At 37.9% G+C, this 21,536-nt stretch overlaps 1 long non-coding RNA gene across 1 annotated transcript in view; it reads right to left on the bottom strand.

Moving 5' to 3' along the window:
- Positions 1 to 21,536, bottom strand: part of LOC117018315 (uncharacterized) — a 166,646-nt gene that overhangs the window by 111,656 nt on the left and 33,454 nt on the right. The window contains exon 4 of the long non-coding RNA XR_004422213.1: positions 3,698 to 3,829. This is a non-coding gene — a long non-coding RNA (uncharacterized LOC117018315). The remainder of the gene's footprint in view (positions 1 to 3,697; positions 3,830 to 21,536) is intronic.

The following is a 21,536-nucleotide window of genomic DNA, read 5'->3' as shown; positions in this document are numbered from 1 at the left end:
ATGATCCAGTCGCAGCTCACATCTTACCTAACCCACCAAGTAGCATTTGAGGCTGGCCACTGCTGCTTCCCTAAAACCCTTTGCTTCCTTGGGAACTAGACTATCCCAATGCCCACCTTGGTCTGTTCCTCAGTCTCCCTGACCTCCTCTCCCGACCTCCAAATGTTGCAGCAGTCCCTGGCTCTCCTCGTTTCTATCTACTCTTATTCCCTTGGTGGTCTCAACCCTTCTCTGAGCTTTAAATAACAGCTAAATGCTAATGATTTTGCCTCTCTACTTGGACTTCTCTCTCACTGAACTCCACTCTCCCTTCTTGACCTTTCCACCTAGATATTGTAGAGGCACCTCAAACTTAATGTGTCTAGAACTGAGCTCCCGGTGCTGTCCCAAAACTATCCCTCCCACAATTGTCCTCCATTCAACAAAAGGCAACTCCATCCTTCAGATGTTCAGGCCAAAAACTGAGTCACCATTGATACATTTCTTTCTCTCTCATCCCATATTCAGTTTCACAACAACTAGAATTCTATCACTAGAATTCCATCACTCCCCTTGCGTATTACTTCTCAGGCACCAACATCTTTCAACTGGGTCACTACAATAGCCCTGAATTGGGTCTCTCCACCTCCCCCTGGCAAGGCTCCCACACTCACTCCACACCATTCTAAACTAATCACAGCAGCTTCAACAGAAAAGTCACTCACCTTACTTCTCTTCTCAAACCCCACCAATTCCTTCTCATCTTGCTTAAAGCCAAAGTCCTTACAGAAACAACTGTTCATATGATGTGATCATTCATTGCCTTTCATCTCCTCGTCACTCACTCCATTCCAACCAATCACCGAGTCTCTTTCTACTGTTCAACAGGACAGCCACAGACCTGCCTTAAGGTCTGTGCGTTTACTATTCCCTCTGCCTAGAACACTCTCCCCGCAAATACCTACAAGGCTCTTTCTCTCACCTTCTTCAAGTCTTTGCTCAAATCCCTCCTTTCCAGTGAGGCCTTCCCTGAACACTCTATTTATAACTGTATCCATCTCTTACATGTCTGCCAAAGCACTCAAGGCCTTCTATTACATATTTTATTTATTTGTTTTTGGTCTGTGTCTTTCCCATAGAATGTCAGCTCCACGAGGGCGGGGAGTTTGTTGATTTTGTTCACTACCGTATCACCAATACTGTCTGACAAATGGTAGGTGCTCAATAGACATTTGACAAAACAAAGAACATCTTAAAACAATATAGATTTCTACGCTGAGGAATGGGTGACTAAGAACGCTGATTATAGATGATGATGCTGACCAGTTCTGTCCATGAGAAATATAATGTACGCCACGAGTAATTTTACATTTTCTAGAAGTCATACAAAAGAGTAATAAACAAAAGTGCAATTCGTTTTAATCATGTTTTATTTAACCCAGCATATCCAAAATAGCATCACGTCAACATGTGATTCATACAAAAATTATGAATAAAATATTTTGGTCTTTTTCTCACACTAAGTGTTTGAAATGTGGTGTGTATTTTACGGACAGCACATCTCATATGAAATGTCAATAGCTACATGTGACCAGTGACTGCCACGTAGGACAACACAGGTATCGACCAAAATTAAATAACCCCATCGTAGTGGGGAATATCTTGTATATTTATTAATTGCTTTTAAACCCAGCATTCCAAAAGGCCGTGGTATAATCTCATGGTTTCTTAGTTTCGTCCAGTTTCAATGGATGAACAACGGTAATAATAGCTTCCATTGTAAGAAACAATTTATATCAAGATAACTGGCTCAATTCTTTAAATTTCATTCAGATGGTTTGTTCTTTTAATATTCAGTATTATTTTCTATTAGTTTCAGGTGTATAACACAGTGGTTAGACATGTATATAATTTACGAAGTGATCCCCCCAACAAGCCTAGTACCCACCTGGCACCATACATAGTTATTACCACATCATTGACTATATTCCCTACGCTATATATACTTTATATCCCATGACTATTTTATCACTACCGATTTGTACTTCTTAATCCCTTCACCTTTTTCACCCAGCCCCTTACCCCACCTCTCATCTGGTAATCATCAGTTTGTTCTCCATCAGTATCTATGAGTCTGTTTTGTTTGTTCATTTTGTTCTTTAGATTCCACATATATGTGAAAAAATGAAACTAGATCACCTCGTTACACCATACACAAGATTAAACTCAAAATGGATTAAAGACTTAAATGTAAGACCCTAAACCATAAAACTCCTAGAAGAAAACACAGGCAGCAAACTCTCTGACATTGCTCTTAGTAAGTTTTTTCTGATATATCTCCTTGGTCAAAGGAAACAAAAGAAAAAATAAACAAATGGGACTGCCTCAAACTAAAAAGTTTTTGCACAGCAAAGAAAACCATCAACAAAATGAAAAGAAAACCTACTGATTGGGAGAAGATATTCACCAATGATACATCTGATAAGGGATTAATATCCAAAATTTATAAAGAACTCATAAAACTCAACACCAAAAAAACAAAATATTCAATCAAATAGACATTTAATAGACATTTCACCAAAGAGGATATACAGATGGCCAACAGATATTATGAAAAGATGTTCAATGTCACTAATAATCAGAGAAATGCAAATTAAAACCACAATGAGATATCACTTCACATCTGTCAGAATGGCTACAATCAATAAATCAACAAACAACTGTTGGCAAGGATGTGGAGAAAAAGGAACCCTCGTGACTATTGGTGGGGTTGCAAAATTGGTGCAGCCATTATGGAAAACAATATGGAGGTTCCTCAAAAAATTTAAAATAGAACTATAATACCTTAGGACCCATCAATTCCACTACTGGGTATTTATCTGAAGAAATCCAAAACACTAATCCAAAAAGGTATCTGCACCCCTATGTTTACTATAGCACTATTCACAACAGCCATGATATGAAAGCAACCTAAGTGCCATCAATAGACAATTAGATAAAAACGATGTGGTACATATACACAATGGAATACTACTAGGCATAAAAAAATCCTACCATTTGCGACAACACATATGGACCTAGAGTGTATTATGCTAAGTGACATAAGTCAGACGGACAAAGACAAATACCATTCAGATGTTTGGATTAGAAAGAATGAATGCCCTTCTTCCCTAGTCTGTTACTTAAGAAACAAAGTTAAACCCAGAGAGATTCTGTATTCTTATCTATATTAGCAGGGGGTAAAAATCATTATTTCCAAATAGAAAGAACTATTAAGATTTTATTTCCACTAAAAAAAAGTATTTATTTCAAGTTAACCAAAATACATTCTGTGTTAAAAGACTGTTTTTTGTATAAGATGTAGTTTCATTTAAAAAATTCAGAACAGCTGCTTTACCAGTAATTTTGCATTTCATTATATAAAAGTAAGATAAAGCACTATGGAGAATGCTTTAAATTTTTTCATATATACATTTATATCCTATGTTTCTTAATAGCTAAAGTATTATGCATGGAAATGTTTTCATTAACTTTTTTTTAATCAACAGGGGATTAATTTCTTCCAGAATCCCATTATTTATAAATATTCACTTATTGGAATTATAATCATTGCCATCATTATTTAACAACAAAATTTAAAGAACTCAATGAAAATGCATTAGTATTTTAAAACTTTAAAGTTAAAAATCATTTTTTTTTTACAGCAGCATCTACTTACTCAGCTGTTACAGGGTGTTGTCTATCATTTCCCATAAACTAGCAAAGTTTGAGTTTCGATCAGCGAGGCAGAGAAACTCCAGATGGTAAAATATCCCAACTATTCTGACTCTGGAAAGCATTAATAAAATGCCTGTGTGAGAAAGAAAACTGGAATTACAACCAAGATAAAACACTCATGAGTGGATTGTCTAGATAGGGAATAACTTCTGTTTCTTCTTTTCTTTCTTTCTCTTTTTTTTAAGTGAGGGTTCAGAACAAGTTAATTCATGGCCCTGGAGTTGTGGGTGAACTGATAAAGGTATACTTGGTATTATAACTGCTCTTTTGTTTTCAGAAATCTCTCTGGGGAGAAGCCTAAATCAGCACAATAAAATATGCATCCTGTACTATAACTTGATCACTTTTTACCAGTCTGATCTCTATGCTTAAGAGATCTATTTCTAACCATGTAATTTATCATACAAACCAAGACACTTTTGAAAGCGAAAAGGGGAACTTTTGAAATATTTATTTATTAACCAATAAACTGTTTTAGAATATTGGCTTTATGCTAAAAAATAAAAACAATGTACATCCACTACAATAAAGCAAACATTTTGAGATTTCTTTATATTGTATGAACACGTAAAATATCATAAGTAGATGAAGTATTCTTGGTTCATATTCGTATACTGTAATTTGTTTTCTTATTAGATTCTGTCTCTAATATCATGTCACTGGTATTTTTTCTGAAAAACAAAGTTGATATGGTCTTATTGTTTTTAATTCTCCACAAAGTTGCCACAATCTTTTTTCAAAGTTTCATTTTATGTTATGTTAAATATTCTGAAATCACGGATATCTTCATCTGACTCTTCCTATTGATACGATTTTTAACAAGAAAATGCTCTTTTCACAACTGTTGAGAAACCTGACAAAGTCAAAGAAAATTCTGCTAAATAAAGGATACTCTCAATTCTCTCTTCTTCATAGCAAAATTGTAAATATTTCAATCTAAATATTTTCACAGATACTATCTATTTGCCTAAATTGGTATTCTTCTTTTCCACGGATGCCCCCGTCCAGTCCATTTACCATGACACACTGCAGCACAGATTATTTTTCCCCAATACTAATCTCATCATGTCACTGCCCACATTAAAACTTTTCAATGGCTTCCCATTACTCCTAGGATATAATCCAAAATCCAAACATGGCCTCCAAAGCTCTGCACGACCTGGTCACTTCCTAACTCTCAGGTCACACTGGCCACCTCTCAAATCCTCAAAAGCACCAGGTTCTCCCCGACTCCAGGGCCTCTGCATACTCTGTTCCCTCTGCTTGGAATGCTCTTCCTCTCAGTCATGGCCACCTTTCATAGCTGAGGGGTCTTCTAATGCCCCAGCCTAAATCACACCATGGTACCGTTTCCCCAAAAATAAGACCTAGCCAGACAATCAGCTCTAATGCGTCTTTTGGAGCAAAAATTAATATAAGTAAAATAAGACCTGGTATTATATTATATTATATTATATTATATTATATTATATTATATTATATCCGGCATTATATTATAGTACATTATGTTATATTATATACTATATAAGACCCGTTTCTTACATTATATGAGACCGGGTCTTATAGTAAAATAAGACCAGGTCTTATATTAATTTTTGCTCCAAAAGACGCATTAGAGCTGATTCTCCGGCTAGGTCTTATTTTCGGGGAAACACGGTAGTTCAATCCTTGGCACCCTGTGAACCTTCCATAAATGTTTGGTAAATGAATGAATGAGAGACTAAGAAGGAGAGCATAAGGAAACAAAGGGCAATCTAGTTACTTTAGTCAACTTGCTATCTATGAACCGGACACCTCACAATCCTAACTCCAACTACGTCATCAATTTTCCCCTCTATACCGGATGATTCTCCTCAGCATATTAACAGTATATACTCCAAACCTGAGAGAGAGAGAGAGAGAGAGAGAGAGAGAGAGACTTTCTCTTGGCACGACTTCCCCATGTATAAACTCGCCATTTGTCTAATCTGGTTTAATAGGCATACTCAAAATAGCTATGTCCCATCTCCAATTCTTTCTTTCCATTCGCACATGAACCCATTGCAATTAGTCATTTGTCCCCACTGCTGCCCCAGAACTGCTGCTGTTAAAGCCACCAGTGACTTAAACTATCCAACAGCCAGGTGCTAAGGAAGGTACTCTAAATGAATTAGCTCATCCACAACCACCCTATGAGGCAGGTACCATTGTTATCTCCGGAGAGAGGTAAACTAAATTCATTCAAGGCCATTTAGGGTTAAAAAAAAAAAAAAAACCATCAGAGACAATTTCTACTAAATCCGATAGTCAGTTTTCATCTTCCTGGACCTGTCAGCGGTATTTGGCAGAGCTGGTTTCTCCCCCCTTTCTATAAAACTTTCTTTGCTTGGTTTCCAGGACACCACACTCTCCTGACTCTCCTCCTACTTGACTGGTCATTCCTTCTTAGACTTCGCCTCATTATCCCAACCTCTTAATTCTAGAATGTCACAGGGTCTCAGTTCTCAAACTTCTTTTCAATCTATACTCCTGCCCCTCGGCCATCTCAATGGGTCTCATCACTTTAACTACCAGCGATAAGAGAGTCTGAACCTCTTCCCTGAATTCAAGGCTCCTCTTTTCAGCTGCCTACTTGACATCATCCCTTAAATGTCTAACGGACATTTCACACTTACCCTCCCCCCACGTCAAACTCCTGATATTCCCCCTCTAAAACTGATGCTCCTGCACAGGATTCCCCATCTCACTAAATGATAATTCAATCCCTGACTTCATTTTCCCTCACTCCCTATATCCAATCCATCAGCTTGCTGGCTCTACCTTAAAAACGTATCTAAATTCCAACTACTTCTCCTTACTCCCTACTTTACCACTACTGCCATTTGAGCCTCCATCATCTCCATCTGGGTTACTGTAATAGCCTCCCAGCTGATTCTTCCTTGGTCTTGCGGCACACCGTTTTCAAAATACAAGGCCAGAGTCATACTGATAAAACAAAATCACATCATGCCACTCCGCTGCTTTAGACCCACCAACTGTGTCCGTCTCATTCAGAGTAAAAGGCATATAATGGCCTACAAGGTCCACAACTGGCCGCAGGTAACCACTCTCGCTTCCTCTGCTACAACCCTCTCCCTTGGTCACCTCCCCACCTTGTCCCACTGCTCTCTCTCTGATGCTCCTTGAGGAAGTGAACACACTCGTGCCAGAGGCTTTTCACGTACCGTGCCTTCTCTGTGGAATGCGTGTCTTCACAGACATTTGCGTGGCACGCTGCCTCCCCCGACTTCAGAGCTTCACTGAAGTGTCAACCCATCAGGGAAGCCTTCTCTTTCATGTAACACCTCATCATCATTACATGTTCTACTCCACTTCCCCGGCGCACTGTTATGTGTTTACATTCATACAATCATATCACCCCCACAGGGTACCTCCGCTCCCCCACTTTTTTTCTCTTCCCTCTATAGAATTTAAGCTTCGTAAGGGAAGAAATTTTTGTTTTGTTCGATACTGTATTCCTCCAGTGGTAAGAAAACGCCTGGCACATAACAGGTCCCCGATATACGTTATATTTAATGAACGAATGGTTGGAAAAAATATCATGGGTAGGTCATTTAACTAAAGCTCCAGACCCTAGTGTTCTTAAAGCATATTCTTGGGGAGCATGGACTATGCAGTTGGAATCACATCTTGCACAGTAACTTGCACACACCGTCTGCATATAATTTCATCTTTGATGATCGCATTTTTCCACTGAAAGTTGCGTTTTCCCTATATTATATGACTATTACTAATTTTGGAAGTAGAATATTTTAAAATATGACTTCTGGGTTTCAATTATCAATACTAACTCCCTCAAATGACACTGCAACTACCCAACTGCTTCCTCGTTTGGGGAGATACGTGTTTATTAATGTTTTGCCTGGGGGCACGGTCTTGACAGGGTGCCTCTGGAGCCCTCAATATTGTACTTTGTGCTGCACTGTCTGTAGGGAGACCCTGCAGAAGCTTAAACTAGGTGGTAGGAAGAACTACGACTGAGAGTCTAACTGTGGTTGCTCTCTTTTCACAAGGTTCTTCTTTAAACTTCTCATGTGTATCTCCGATTGTCTTCACTCTCCCACAGGCGTTTCTCAGCCTATAGCCAAATGATTTCAAGGTCTTTTTCTAGAGTTAGCCTGTCTTCTGAAGAGTTCCACAACTCACACAGGCTGTACCAGCAATGCACACTCTACCATCTCCAACCCCCAGACTCCAGGGCCCACTTAGTTCTAAGTGAATTCTACATAGGGATGGTTTATCAGTGCAATATACCTTTATATGTGCTGAACTAAAATTCACAGCTAAAACTGGAGAAAGTTGCATTCAGATACAATTTTTCTACTCTTGAATACTGTTCAATCTTGTCTCATTGCACCAAGAAATTCAAAACCACTTGCATTATTCCCTGTATTATCAACCTATAATTTAATGAATAGAAAGTATACTTTCAACCTATGCTATTAGTGCATTTAAGTGTCAATATACAAGTCATAAAACAACACTGCTAAAAGCAGGATAGATCCCAACCTGCCTAAAAGTATATGATCTAGGATAAAAATTCAAGAACTGTATGTATGGCTATCATCTATAATATGAGGATGAAGAGGCAACATTTATTAAGTACCTACTATGTGCCAGGCATTTTATCCTTATTAACAGACTTGTATGGTACGTAGTAGGTATACAGCACCAGACTCTTAAAGCCACCAAGATGCCTCCCGAAATCCCAAGGGTACATCCTCTTACATGCTGGTTAGTGTGACTCTGTCTTAAGAAGCAGAAGTTAAGTTGGTCAGTTTTCACCAGAATGAGCAGCTAGTAATTAACATTGACATTAGAACTGCTGTATATAATTAACATGAAAAGATCAATCTTACCCATAGGACAGGCTAACGTGTCTTAAAGTTGAATTTGCAGTTAACTCACCCTAGCAGGCCCAAGGGATACAAATATTCTTCAAAGAAACTGCAGTATGATGACCAAATTCATTTTTCAGTTTAGGTTTTCATGGGGGAAAAAATGGATAGCTTGTTATATTTGTCCCTCAAATATTTCAGGCAAAAGTTGTTTCTTCCATATCACATAATTTGTGAAGTCTTGAATTACTTTCTGTTATGAAAATTTGTATTAATGAGCACCAAGCTCCCTGAAAAAATAAAGATTCCATTGTCGTCCTTCCCTCTGAAATGAACTGGACTTCTGAATGGGCAAAAATAGAAGCCTAGCTCTTAAAATTCCACGAAAAAATGTTGTTTGCTTCCTTCAAAGTTTAAAAGCTTCACATTCCTCTTCAAAATAAAATATCTCCACTGCAAGGCGTTTGTCAGAGGACTTGAAATCAACAGGAGAAAATTAACACTTACACCAAAACACTTAACATAGAAGAGAAACACAATTTAAGGGTCCTAACGATAACAGTGCCTTTCTAAGCTCCTTTCCTTAGTGTAATTTCCAATCAGTAGTTGCTGGATTCTGCTCCTAAAACTGCTCAGTGACCCCAGCCCCTGCACCAGCACACACCTCCTGAGCCGTGGTTTTCCATAGACGCCTTCTGGCCAATCTAATCCACGTGAACTGCACTCCTGGATCTTTTACATAACTGTGGTTGAAGATATTTTTCACTGGGTTCTTTAAACAAAGATTCACGTGATAAATTTCTGCTTGAGTTTATAGTTCCAGGAAATGTTTGGTTTCTGCAGATGTTTGTATGCTTCCGGTTGTCAGTACATGAAAACGATATTGTTCTGTTTCTTTTTCTCACTTAAGAAAATGGAAAACGTAAAATCAAAGATAGGACCCAAATCTGCTCTGCACTGATACATGGGAGTACCTCATCCTTCAAATGCTTTTAGGTGAGGTTGGTTTTATTTTTACATAAAGTTACTTTACCTTTTGGCCCAAAATGTATATATAAGCTGCTTTAAATGTTTTCAAAAGCTGCAAAATGTTAAACATAAAAGATACATATACTGGTGACCTGCTTATACATTACAGAATAAAATGGACAAAAGAGAAGAGCACAGTGGTGATTTTACACTGAGAAGGTATAAATGCCCAGGATTAAATTCTCTGTTACCCAAAAGATAACAAAAGTTTCTGTAGAGAAACAAAAAGCACTCTCTCTAATTTACTTAAATCTAGCTTACCAGTTCGAATACTCACATATGTGTGCTCTTGGTTGAATTCCCTAACAATACAAAAAAAGCCTGAAATGTTTACAAAGTACTTTAGTAAGGGAGTTCCTCAAACATTATTTTGAACATTAAAACATTTTAGAAAACTTGTTTGTGTGCACTTCATTTGGAAAGCAGTCCGGAGTACATATATGGTTATTGTAATCATAACCAGCTATGAAGTGTTTTTAGCTCATTCACCCTTTCTCAATACTGATGTTCAGTAGTAAGTGCCTAAAGTAATAACAATGAAAGTATCCATCAAAATCTCGAAGGTGTTTATTAATTACCACATTAATCCATCACCTCCTCTCACAAAGCATCTGAGACAGCCGATAAAAGTTCTGATATTACAATAAAATTATATTTTACACACATAAAATTCAGACGAGAAAAAAAATGCATGCAATTGTGTAGGCTCCAGGTTTCTTAAATCAAGCCATAAATTTCACCCTGCACTCTCTGGTTGACAAAACAAAAAGAGAAAAACAACCAATTACAAAATTCACATTGGCCATGAGTCGGTAAGTCTCAGGACAAACAGAATTTGTTCTGGTATGCAAAGCTGAGAAATATTATTCCAGCAGATTATTATGTAAATACCCCTCTTCCTGATAGAGACCTTGATTGGTTCATCCAGCAGTTTCTTATTATGCAACACATACAGTCAAAATATAAAGCTCTCTGATAACCTGGATGAATAAAAACTAAAACCTAGAAAGGATTCAACAGAACTTTCTGTGATAATCAAAATATTCCGTACCTGCATTGTCCATGATGGCAGCCACTAACCACGTGTGGCTATTGAGCCCTTGAAATGAGACCAGTGCAACCAAGGAACTGAATTTTTAATTATATATAATTTTAACAGCCATATTAGAAGAGCAAATATCTACCCACTGGACCACACAAGTCTAAAACATTAGTTATTAAGCTTTTTAGTGGCAGAACTATTTTGGGGTTGACAAACATATAGAGAATCGAACACATAAAAAATGAAAAATGGTATAGTGTGTATGTTTATTTTTATAAGTTCAAATTTATAATATTAATTTATAGTCAAGGAGAATATGAGTTTTCCAATAAATAACAATTAGAAATTGAAGATATAAGTGAGAGTTGTAAACTTAGATCAAGCCCCTTAAACACCTTATTTCTGTATTTTGATTGGATGCACTGTGCAATGCCCACATGGGACTTCCAACGACACATTTTGAGCTACCCAATTACCAACGGCTACACACAGCAACATCTACTCAGTAAGCATAAGCAGTAAACATGGCATGCCAGCAGGGCAGTTTCAGGTGTTTCTCTTCATGGGAATACTTTACCAGGAGTCCACATGGCCATACAGGACCTACTCTCTTTGGCATTCAGATGACAGCTCAGGTGCAAGGAAATGAAAATCACAGGGTGGGTGCAGTCATGTTGACTTAGAAGCCTATGTCCCCAATAGAAACCAATACCTCATTGGTCCCAGCCATGGCTTCCAACATCCTCACAAAGTTTACACCCATCTCTGAAAAGTGCTCCCAGGGAAGCTCCAAGCTCTTGTTTTTAACCGAGAATTTAGGGTTCATACATAGTTCCTCCACGCCCAAACACATTTACCAAATAAAGATTACTTTTGCCATAAACGATGTTGCCTAGTAACATAGTTGACTTTCCACTGTTATCAGGACTCAGAGGAAATGAGTAAAAAGTTCATCCAAGGTCAGATTTGTCCTTAGAGAATGAGAAATGGTTTTGTTAATTCTTTACCCACCTTCATAATTAAAAAAATAATCATAGCATATCAAGGATAGAAAATAATGTCCTTAATAAAAATCTACAACAAAATCATACTTAATGATTACATAAGTATTTCCTTTAAAAGCCAGGGAATAAGACCAAGATGACTATAACCGTCACATCTATTCAATAAGGTAGAGCTCCTAGTCAACGTAATAAAAGAAATAGAAATAAGATATAAAATTTTTAATGAAGTAACAAAATTGCCCTTGTCTCCAAGTGATAATTGTTTATACACAGAATTATGAAGAAAAGCTATTACAACTAATAAAAAATAAGTTCATCAATGTTGCTGGATACAAGGTCAATATATAAAGAATAACAATAGTTCCTAAAAGCCAAAAAACACCACATTACAATTTTAATAGAAAGAGCTACCATTAAAAATGGCAACTTAACAACACCTGAGTTTATGGACATATAGAACAGATAGGTTGGTGGTTGCCTGAGATGCGGATTGGGAGGGTGGGTGAAATGGGTTGAAGGGGTCAAAATTTCCAGTTATAAAACAAGTTAGGGGGTGTAACATACATTGTGTTAACTACAGTTAATAATATTGTATTGCATACTTGAAATTAGCTAGGAGAGTGGATCTTAAAAGTTCTTGTCACAAGAAAAAAATCTGTAACTATGTATGGTGATAGATATTAACTAGACAGTGTGGTGATCATTTTGCAATATATATATATGAATACTGAATCATTGTATTGTACACCTGAAACTAACATAATGTTGTATATCAATTATATCTCAATAAAGAAAAAACCAGAACCAAATGTGAATTAAAAATCAATCAACACACTTGTCAACTTTTTCTTAGTTCTGATTTCCTATTTATATGCTATTTCATTTTATGTATTTTTGCTGTAGAGTTCCCTCAAACCCTCTCTGGAAAAAAAAAAGGCTAACTATTAATAATAAAAAATATATATTCTTTATCAAATCCCACCAAATCCATGTAACTAAACACAAAATAGATGAATCAGTTGGAATGGACGTAAACACTGACACAGCAGCCTTGGAATCAGGTGTCAAAACAAATGATTCCATTACTGTAACAGGAAAGCCTACAGGGGGGATTCAAACACAGAGCAGGCTATATCAGAGTTCTCACCTCCTTTTTGGCCACAAAAAACCCAAGCCCCTAAGGAATATGACAGGAACTGGAGCAGGGCAGAATCTGCAGATGGGAAGTATATTGATGGGAAAAAAAACTCCCCAGATGATTCTGATGTGTCCACTTCCACCCCATCCCATCGCGAAAGCCCCCTACCCCTGCCCCAGTTGAGATCACTGGGACAGATTTAGTCTAACATTTGTTAAACACTTAACAGCTAGTTTACTGAACACTAACTATGTCACTGTCAGCAAGTGAGTATTTTTATAATCCTGCACAGTTAAGAGTTTTCTGGGCAAATTTTACTGGGACGTGGGTTAAAGCACAAGCCTTGAAACTTCAAAAATGATTGAACAGATGGTAAGAGACTTCTCTCCCCTGAGGTATGTGTTTACATATCAGAAGGATGATGAAACCAGGGCCGCTGAGATATTCCAGGGCTTATAAACGCAGTCTCTTGTCTTGGGTTATTGCTGTACGTTGTGTCTATTTTGAGGATAATATGAATAAACATAGACATTAAAAAACCTTATCAGTCACCAGGCTCTATGCTGGTGCCTAAGGATACAGCTGTGAACCACAGAAAGTTCCTGCTCTCACGGAGCTTGCAGTTGGCTGTGGTACTGACAGCAAATAATCTATCATGACAAGTCCGTGACAGGAGATGCACAGGGAACTGAGAGATGTACAGGGAACCCTAAACTGACACTTGAAGGATGAAGAGTTAGCCAGATGCCTTTGCTGCAAATAAGAGAAAATCCCAAACCAACCAAGCTTCATTATCTTCACATAACAAGAAATCCCCAGGAAGGACGGCTCAATCATGGCAGCCAGGGCACAAGCTCCACCTGTCTTTCTCCTCTTCCATCCTCAGTTTGGTGACCGGGGTTTCGGCTCACTCCCTTCATGCCTGCCAGCTGGCTGGAGTTCGGCCTGCAGTGGGGAGAACTTCCCACATAATCCTGCTTTTCTCAGGAAGGAAAGCCCTTCCCAAAATCCCCCAGCAGACGTCCTGTCCCACGGATCAGAACTAGGTCACGTGCTCATGCTCAAACCAACCACCTGGCAAGAATGGAACCCACATGACAACTGGAGGGTACGGCCCCTGCCCACCTTCCCCAAAGCACGTGGACCTGCAGAGAAGAGTGGATTCGGAAACAAAACTGAGGTTCCATTAGAAAAGAAGACAGTGGTGAAAGGTTGCAGGGAAATTACTAGTAGTATGTGCTACAGTCATTAAGGTAATACTTCCCTTTTATAAAATGTTATATTTGGCACTAACAGGAAATATAAACCAATAAAAGACCACCTTGTTCTTAAGCAACAGCATATGCATATGTAAAATTTTTAATTTTAGTAGAGAAAAACTAAAAGTAAATGAAACTAATACAGTATGAACTACGTGCGGCAAAGGCTGGGAGGTCACACAGTAAGAGAGGGAGATTAGGTTTTTGAATAACCAGAGGCAGTTCTGAAAGAAGAGCATAATGAAATGACCAAGAGGCTGATTTATATTTAAAGGTAAAACTTTAGGGATGAATAGATATGTTTGTTTAGCTGTAAAAGAGACTCTGGAGAATACTGAGAAAATGCAATACCATCCACGAGGGCAGAAATTCTGAGTGTCCGTCTTGTTGTACAAAGGCACTCATACACATCTGAATGAATGAGTGACTGAATGAATGGGCTTGAATTTGACATACTATTGAACTGGAAACTACCAAAGGTTTCTAATCAGAGGACACAAGTAACCCAACTGTTTCTGATGAAAAACTCATTTTCAACAAATACGAGAGGACTGACAATTAAGTTCGTGAACTCATTGCTGACTATCACTACGGTCACCTTCGAAGTACTCCCCTTGGGAAGCTATGCACCGATGCCAGCACCTTGTCCACTCTTCAAAGCAATTCTGGAACTCATTTTCTGGAATGGCCATCAGAGATGTCGTACCCTTGATGTCCTGAATGTCATCAAAACGTCTTCCTTTCTCTATTTCCTTTATCTTCGGGTAAAGAAAGAAGTCACTGGGGGCCAGATCAGGTGAGTAGGGAGGGTGTTCCAATACAGTTATTTGTTTAGTGGCTAAAAACTCCCTCACAGACAGTGCCGTGTGAGCTGGTGCATTGTCGTGATGCAAGAGCCATGAATTATTGGCGAAAAGTTCAGGTTGTTTCCTAACTTTTTCACTCAGCGTTTTCAGCACTTCCAAATAGTAAACTTGGTTACCTGTCTGTACAGTTGGTACAAATTCATAATGAATAATCTCTCTGATGTAAAAAAAGGTTAGCAACAGCGGTGCAACAAATTCACGAACTTAATTGTCAGACTCGTATAATGGACTGGAGGGAAATTAAACCAAAGGTGGGATCCACTGCAAAACTACTGACATCATCCAGTCATAAGGTCATCAGGGCTTGGATCCGGGGGTTCAAGAACTAAAAACCAGAAGTACAATTTTTAAAAAGTGGTGGTTACGCATAAGTATACATACTTCCCCTATTTACAATGTCACAAGCAAATAAAGAAGGAGTGTTGCCTATTTTAGATTCATTACTGTATTATGAAAAAAAAAGGATGACTAATTTTTAGTTCACTTTATCCGATCCTGAAGTGTAAGAAGTTTCCAACTGGGCTTTTTACCCTAGGTTTCCTTTTCAACTCCAACAGGAAAGATGTGTGACTAAACCTGAGTCCATCAGAATCACGGTCTCTGTGGCCTCCTAGTGCTAACCGTCTAGAATGACAGCTTTTGTAGGAAATTATTAAAATGGTACAGGCATACTTCGTTTGATTGTACTTCAAAAATACTACTACGTTTTTTACAAATTAAAGGCAAGACCCTCCATCAGCAAAAAAGTTACAACTCACTAAAGACTCAGAGGGAGGTTGGCATTTTTTGGCAATAAAGTATTTTTTAATTAAGGTGGGTACGTTGCTTTTTTAGACATACTGCTATTGCAACTTAGCAAACTACAGTATAGTGTAACGTAACTTTTATAGGCACTGGGAAACCAAAAAATTCATGTGACTCCCTTATTGCAATATTTGCTTTCTTGCAGTGGTCTGGAACCAAACCTGCAGTATCTCCAAGGTAAGCCTGTACACATCCATTCTGTCCTCTTGTTTTCATTTACATATACATGAAGTAATAATGACATCTCCCAAAATAACATCTCAGGCCCTGTTCACAAGCATACCAAGGTAAACAACATTGAGGTAAACAAAATATCTATGAAGGTAAGAGTCATTAGATCATTCATGCTTATGTCTCCAGCTTTATTATTTCCTGTGACAATCTGTGAGAAGCTGCTGCTAAGAAGCTTCTGTTATTTTTGTTTCAAACAAAATTTTAATTATTGTTTGTTCATATCTTGTATTTCATTTAATCTTTATTTCACTCCTGGCAACTTGTATTTATCCATTCTGCTTCTCCGTGACTATTCAATATAAAGATAACCAATGCTTTCTACCTGTCAAAAGACTCGAGTGAATCTCCCTAGTCTAAGAATCTCTGATCTTCTGGCTGGACTGAGAATATTTCTAGCTTATTATGCATATATAGCAGGACTCTTGCTGACCACCAGTCTTGGTCACACACAAATGGGGCTCCACTTCCAGCCAGACCCCGAATCCCCGCACCCCTGTGAGAGGCAGCAGAGATGCTTCAGCTAACCCAAGAAAAGACCACCAGGTGAGGCGGGCTGGCTGTGCTATGCACGAACGACACGATCAGCACAAAATACCCGGGTGTCTGTTTCATGGAACCATAAAGTTTTAGAGATACAAGTAGCCTAAGTCTTCATGTCATCTGGACCCTTCATTCTTTTTTTTTAGTTTATTGGGGTGACAATTGTTAGTAAAGTTACATAGATTTCAGGTGTACAATTCTGTATTACATCATCTATAAATCCCATTGTGTGTTCACCACCCGACTGAGTCAGTTCTCCTTCCATCACCATATATTTGATCTCCTTTACCCTCATCTACCACCTCCCTCCCCCCTTACCCTCTGCTAACCACTAAACTATTGTCTGTGTCTATGAATTTTTGTTTCTCATTTGTTTGTCTTGTTCTTTTGTTGTGTTTGGTTCATATACCACATATCAGTGAAATCATATGGTTCTCTGCTTTTTCTGTCTGACTTATTTCGCTTAGCATTATAATCTCAAGATCCATCCATGTTGTCACAAATGTGGACCCTTCATTCTATGACAAAACATCGTATCAGAAGAGCTAAACAACTGGCTCAAGGTTAAATATCCTAACTATATTTAGACATCTAGGGAAGAGCTTAGGGATGAATAAGGTAATAAATAGGAACATAAAATCTAAGCAAACTAACAACACCCTCCTCTCGAAAAAGACAATCAATACCAGGGTACACAAAAAAACTGTATTGGAAAGAACAAGTAATCATGGATTATATGCTTCAGCTGTGAATCATGTTTTTATAGCCATAATAATGTAAACACTGATTATTATTCAAAATTTAATTACAGTTATGGGAAGGGAGGAGGGCCCTGCACATACAGACGGTAAGGGTACATAAGAAAGATAAATCCTCTTCTTCTATCATGAGAAGTCAAAGATAATGCCCAAGGCTGGAAAAATTAAAAACTGGAAAGAGCAACATGCTATCTAGAGATTTGGAGGTAATTAACCAAAGGATCAGGTCTCCAAGTTGAACTCCCAAGAGCAGAGACTAGAGTGGGGGTGAGATTTGGGAGACCGCTGGGTTTTGCAACAAGCCTTGTAACTCCTGGATTCCTGGAATTCTGTGCATGTATAACTGAGATTTTGTATAACTGAGATTTAAATTAAATTAAACGGCCAAACAGAGAACAGAATGTAGAGTTCCTGACTGTTAATACCTTTTTAAAAAATTATATTTATTTTTTTTACTTGAAGAAAATATAGAGAAAACACTGATATTTTATCTAAACAATTTAATTTTCTATTGTTCGTGTTGCGGCCATTGTGTTTTCATTAAATGGAAGGCAAAAAAAAAAAAATCAAGTATTCACCAACTGAGTTGGGGACATGTGACTCAGTACCAGGTGCTGGGAAAACATAAATAAGACCTTCTCTGTGAAGGGTCACTCTGTGTTAGAGAAACAGACAAATACATAAACAACCACAAAAGCAAGGAGATAAGCACCCTACCACTTAACTGCTCTGTGAGCCTTGGTTTCCTCATTCGTCATTATGCCTCGTTGGGCTTTTGTGAATATTTAATGATTCAGTACATAGAAAGCTCCTGGAACACTGCCTGCCAGATTATAAGAAAAATAAAGTCAAAAGACAAACCCATGCCTGCCTGATTTTAAAGCCCATACTCATTCCACTACATCATATTTTTAAAATAATCCTATTCTTTTCACAAACAAAAAAATTATTTTTCTCCTGGATCCAAGTGGACAAATAGTAACTCATTATGTGTGTAGATGTAGACAGAGACGTAGACTAAACTCTGAAGATTAAAAAAAAAACTTTCCTAGCTTTTTTCTTTTCCAGTTCTTTTTAATTATTTACAAATATTTGATTTACTTAAAAATAGTCCCCTATGTCTTATGAGTTAGGAATAACTAAAAAGTAAAGTTCTTGATTTATCAAGAAGTAAACTGTGTTAGTGAACTATTTTCAATAACCAGAAAGTAAATTAATTATCACTAGATGGCACTGTAGTGGATAATATATATATAAAAAAAAGGATTTAGCACAACTTACTTATCAAATTAAAAGAATACTTTCTTGCAACAAAAGAAGGTAAGATTATATTACTCCTGTTTTAAATTATTTCATGGCTTTAAAAATAAAGATATGGTTTAGTGGAAAAGAAAACAATGGTCTAATCAGGTCAAATTTTATTTTTAAACTATTCTGGTATCTTAAATATTCTGATAGCTTCTAAGCAGAAAGAATTCTAAATGTTTCTCTTGTTCGTAAAACAACACATAAGTACAGGAACATGTAGCGGTTTGTACTGTAGCAACCTGGGTAAAGTGGAACTACATTTCCCAGAATCCTCTTCCTTAAATGGTGCTAGGTCAGAGTTGGCCAAAAGAGGGATTTCCTTGAGATTTGGAAGGAGGAGCTACAGCAGCAGTTGCTGTTCTCTTAAGTCATGAATCTCTTCTTGGTTAGATGTGGTGACAGACACAGACATTGTTGGGTTCCAGCTCATTCTCTTAGCCTTCTGGGCCGTAGTTCAGCTCTTTTTCCCAAATATTGGACCTACCGACCAACAGGGCCCCAGGCCCATTACCAGACACTGGCAGGAGACATAGAGGAGGCACTCAAGAAATATTTAATGATTGACCAATGTATATTTAGTAAGCTATAATAATGAATTCAACGACTTAAGCTTCTCTTCACACAGTAGCTTTAATGTATTGATAGAATTATATAACCTTTTGCATGTATTAAATGTTATATAACTTTTTAAAGAATAAAGCATATCACAAGGTAATCAGTGATATTAAATATTTAGAGATATTCCAGTTGAGAAGACGGAGCAAAACAGTGAGCTAAGAAATCCAACTCTATGACTTCTTTATTATTTATCAAATTATTATTTAGTAGTTTCATCCATTTTGTCTGAAAACCCTCAAACATTTATAGTCACCTGTCATTATTTGTCAGCTAAACTCCTGAGTTTGAGAGCCAACCATCAAAATGGCTCCTAAAACTGTTTCATTTTTCAGTGCTGATAAATTAGACCTAGTGCTAGAATCCATGAGAGGAGTACGTGACAAGCTCAAAAATCATGTACTGAAAGAATTAATGAGTTTTCATATTGGTATCAGTCGGATTCAACTCCTTTAATATCTGCGTTACCAGAAAGTAATTATAAACAAGACATCAAAGAAAATAAATATAATTGCTAGTCCACTTTCGTGGATTAAGAAAACAAGATTTTTTGTTCTGCCCTGTTCTTTCTCGTTTGCCTCTGGCAATGTCCTTCAGTGTCCTACTGTCTGGATGGTTGCTTCCATATAGATAACTCCCCAAGTCGCATTTCTAACACTGAACTTCCAGAAAAGTCATAATGCTATTCTGTTCATCTGCATGTATTACCAATGTTTACAGAGGACTGACTTACCTATGTTCCAAATCCTTTACAACCATTATCTCTTTCGCACTCCTATGATATAGGTACTATTACAGAGATCCTGGTGTTACATGCATAACTGAGGAACCCCAGGCTTAGAGATATTAAGTCGATTTTCCAAGATTATATATCTAGTAGATGTCAAAACCAGGACCCGAATTCAGGAAAGTTCTGACTGCAGAACCCAGGTTCTCAACCATCATTAGACAGAACGAACTCCTCTCCCTTCGACCAGACAACTGGAGAATAAATGTCTGCCTCTGATTCATCTTAGTATCCACCTAAAACAAGCAATGTATTGAGTATGTGTCAGCAATTATCTGTTGACTAAATATATTCTGACTGAGAAAACTAGCTGAGGTGTTACCTAATATCAAAGAACAATTCCTGCTCCAATTTAAACTAGAGAACACTGTACTAAGTTTCATAAAATTTAACAACAGCGCAGACGATGAAGACAAAAACCAGGAAAATTAAACTAGAGTCATGTAACTGCTATACCTCAAATCTATCCCAGTCTTTAAAATTCCCAGTACATTGTAGGACAATCACATATTTATCACACCTTCAGACACTACATTCTACAGACTCCACTGGGCTTTCTTCCCAAGTGAACGAATAAACACACTCCAGGTCTCTGCCTCTCCTGAACCTACTGAGGTTAAAAGGGCCAAATCCAGCCATGTTCTGAGAGACGACAATTGGAGAATAACTTGAAGGATTAAATGACGTATAAGAAAAAGGTACTTTTCTGCCTGTCTCCACAGAGATTTCATACAGAGAGTTTGTCACCCTATCTGAATTAAATGCATCGGAGTTTCATCCCATGAAGACATCGAATCCTGCTCTCTCTTGTCTGCTAGCAAGAAGCCCCTACTTGGTACTTCTTAGTGAATAAAAGATTGAGAGTCTGTTCAAATACACCAAAATACTTACTACCATGCACCTTGGGCATATAAATGCTATCCATCTGGACCAAGTTTTAAGCACAATAATCTCATAGTACACAAGTTCACGGTAGGTTTAGAGCATTAACAGGACACTCCTAGGCCTTCCATGAACTCATTTTCCTTCTGGCCAGCAATTCCTTGGCGTGGGTCTTTTCTGTTTGGCCACTCACCTCCAAGCCCAGACGCAGGCTGAACTCTTCTCTCAAGTCTCAGAGTAAAGAGAAGAGTTCTTTTCCCTCTGGGTCCCAGATCTAATAATTTCGGGTCAACAGCTTTCTCCTCAGACACTAGACCCACCACCCAACCACCCAGGAGTCCCCCTTCCAGACACTTCCTTCTCCTTGAGCATATTCTCAGCCCCACTCCTGTTCTGTTTAGCGTGGGTTTTCATTCCTTGCTAGAAGTCAAGTTTTTTCTACAACTCTGCCAGCATCGCCCACTCACCTGACTCAGCAAGAGTCATACAAATTGCATACTTTAAAAATACCTTTGCAGTATCTTGTGCATTGTTCTTTCCTTTACATCTGAGGAAAACAATAAGGCCTGCCTATTTGATTACAGATTAAGTCCCTGACTCTAGGTAGGCAAATGACCCCTTTGCCATGACTTTCCCA

The sequence above is a fragment of the Rhinolophus ferrumequinum genome, chromosome 26 (genome assembly GCF_004115265.2).
Source record: "Rhinolophus ferrumequinum isolate MPI-CBG mRhiFer1 chromosome 26, mRhiFer1_v1.p, whole genome shotgun sequence".
NCBI classification, from domain to species: domain Eukaryota; kingdom Metazoa; phylum Chordata; class Mammalia; order Chiroptera; family Rhinolophidae; genus Rhinolophus; species Rhinolophus ferrumequinum.
Note: the sequence above shows the minus strand (reverse complement) of the source record. Positions and strands in the feature narration are given on the sequence as shown.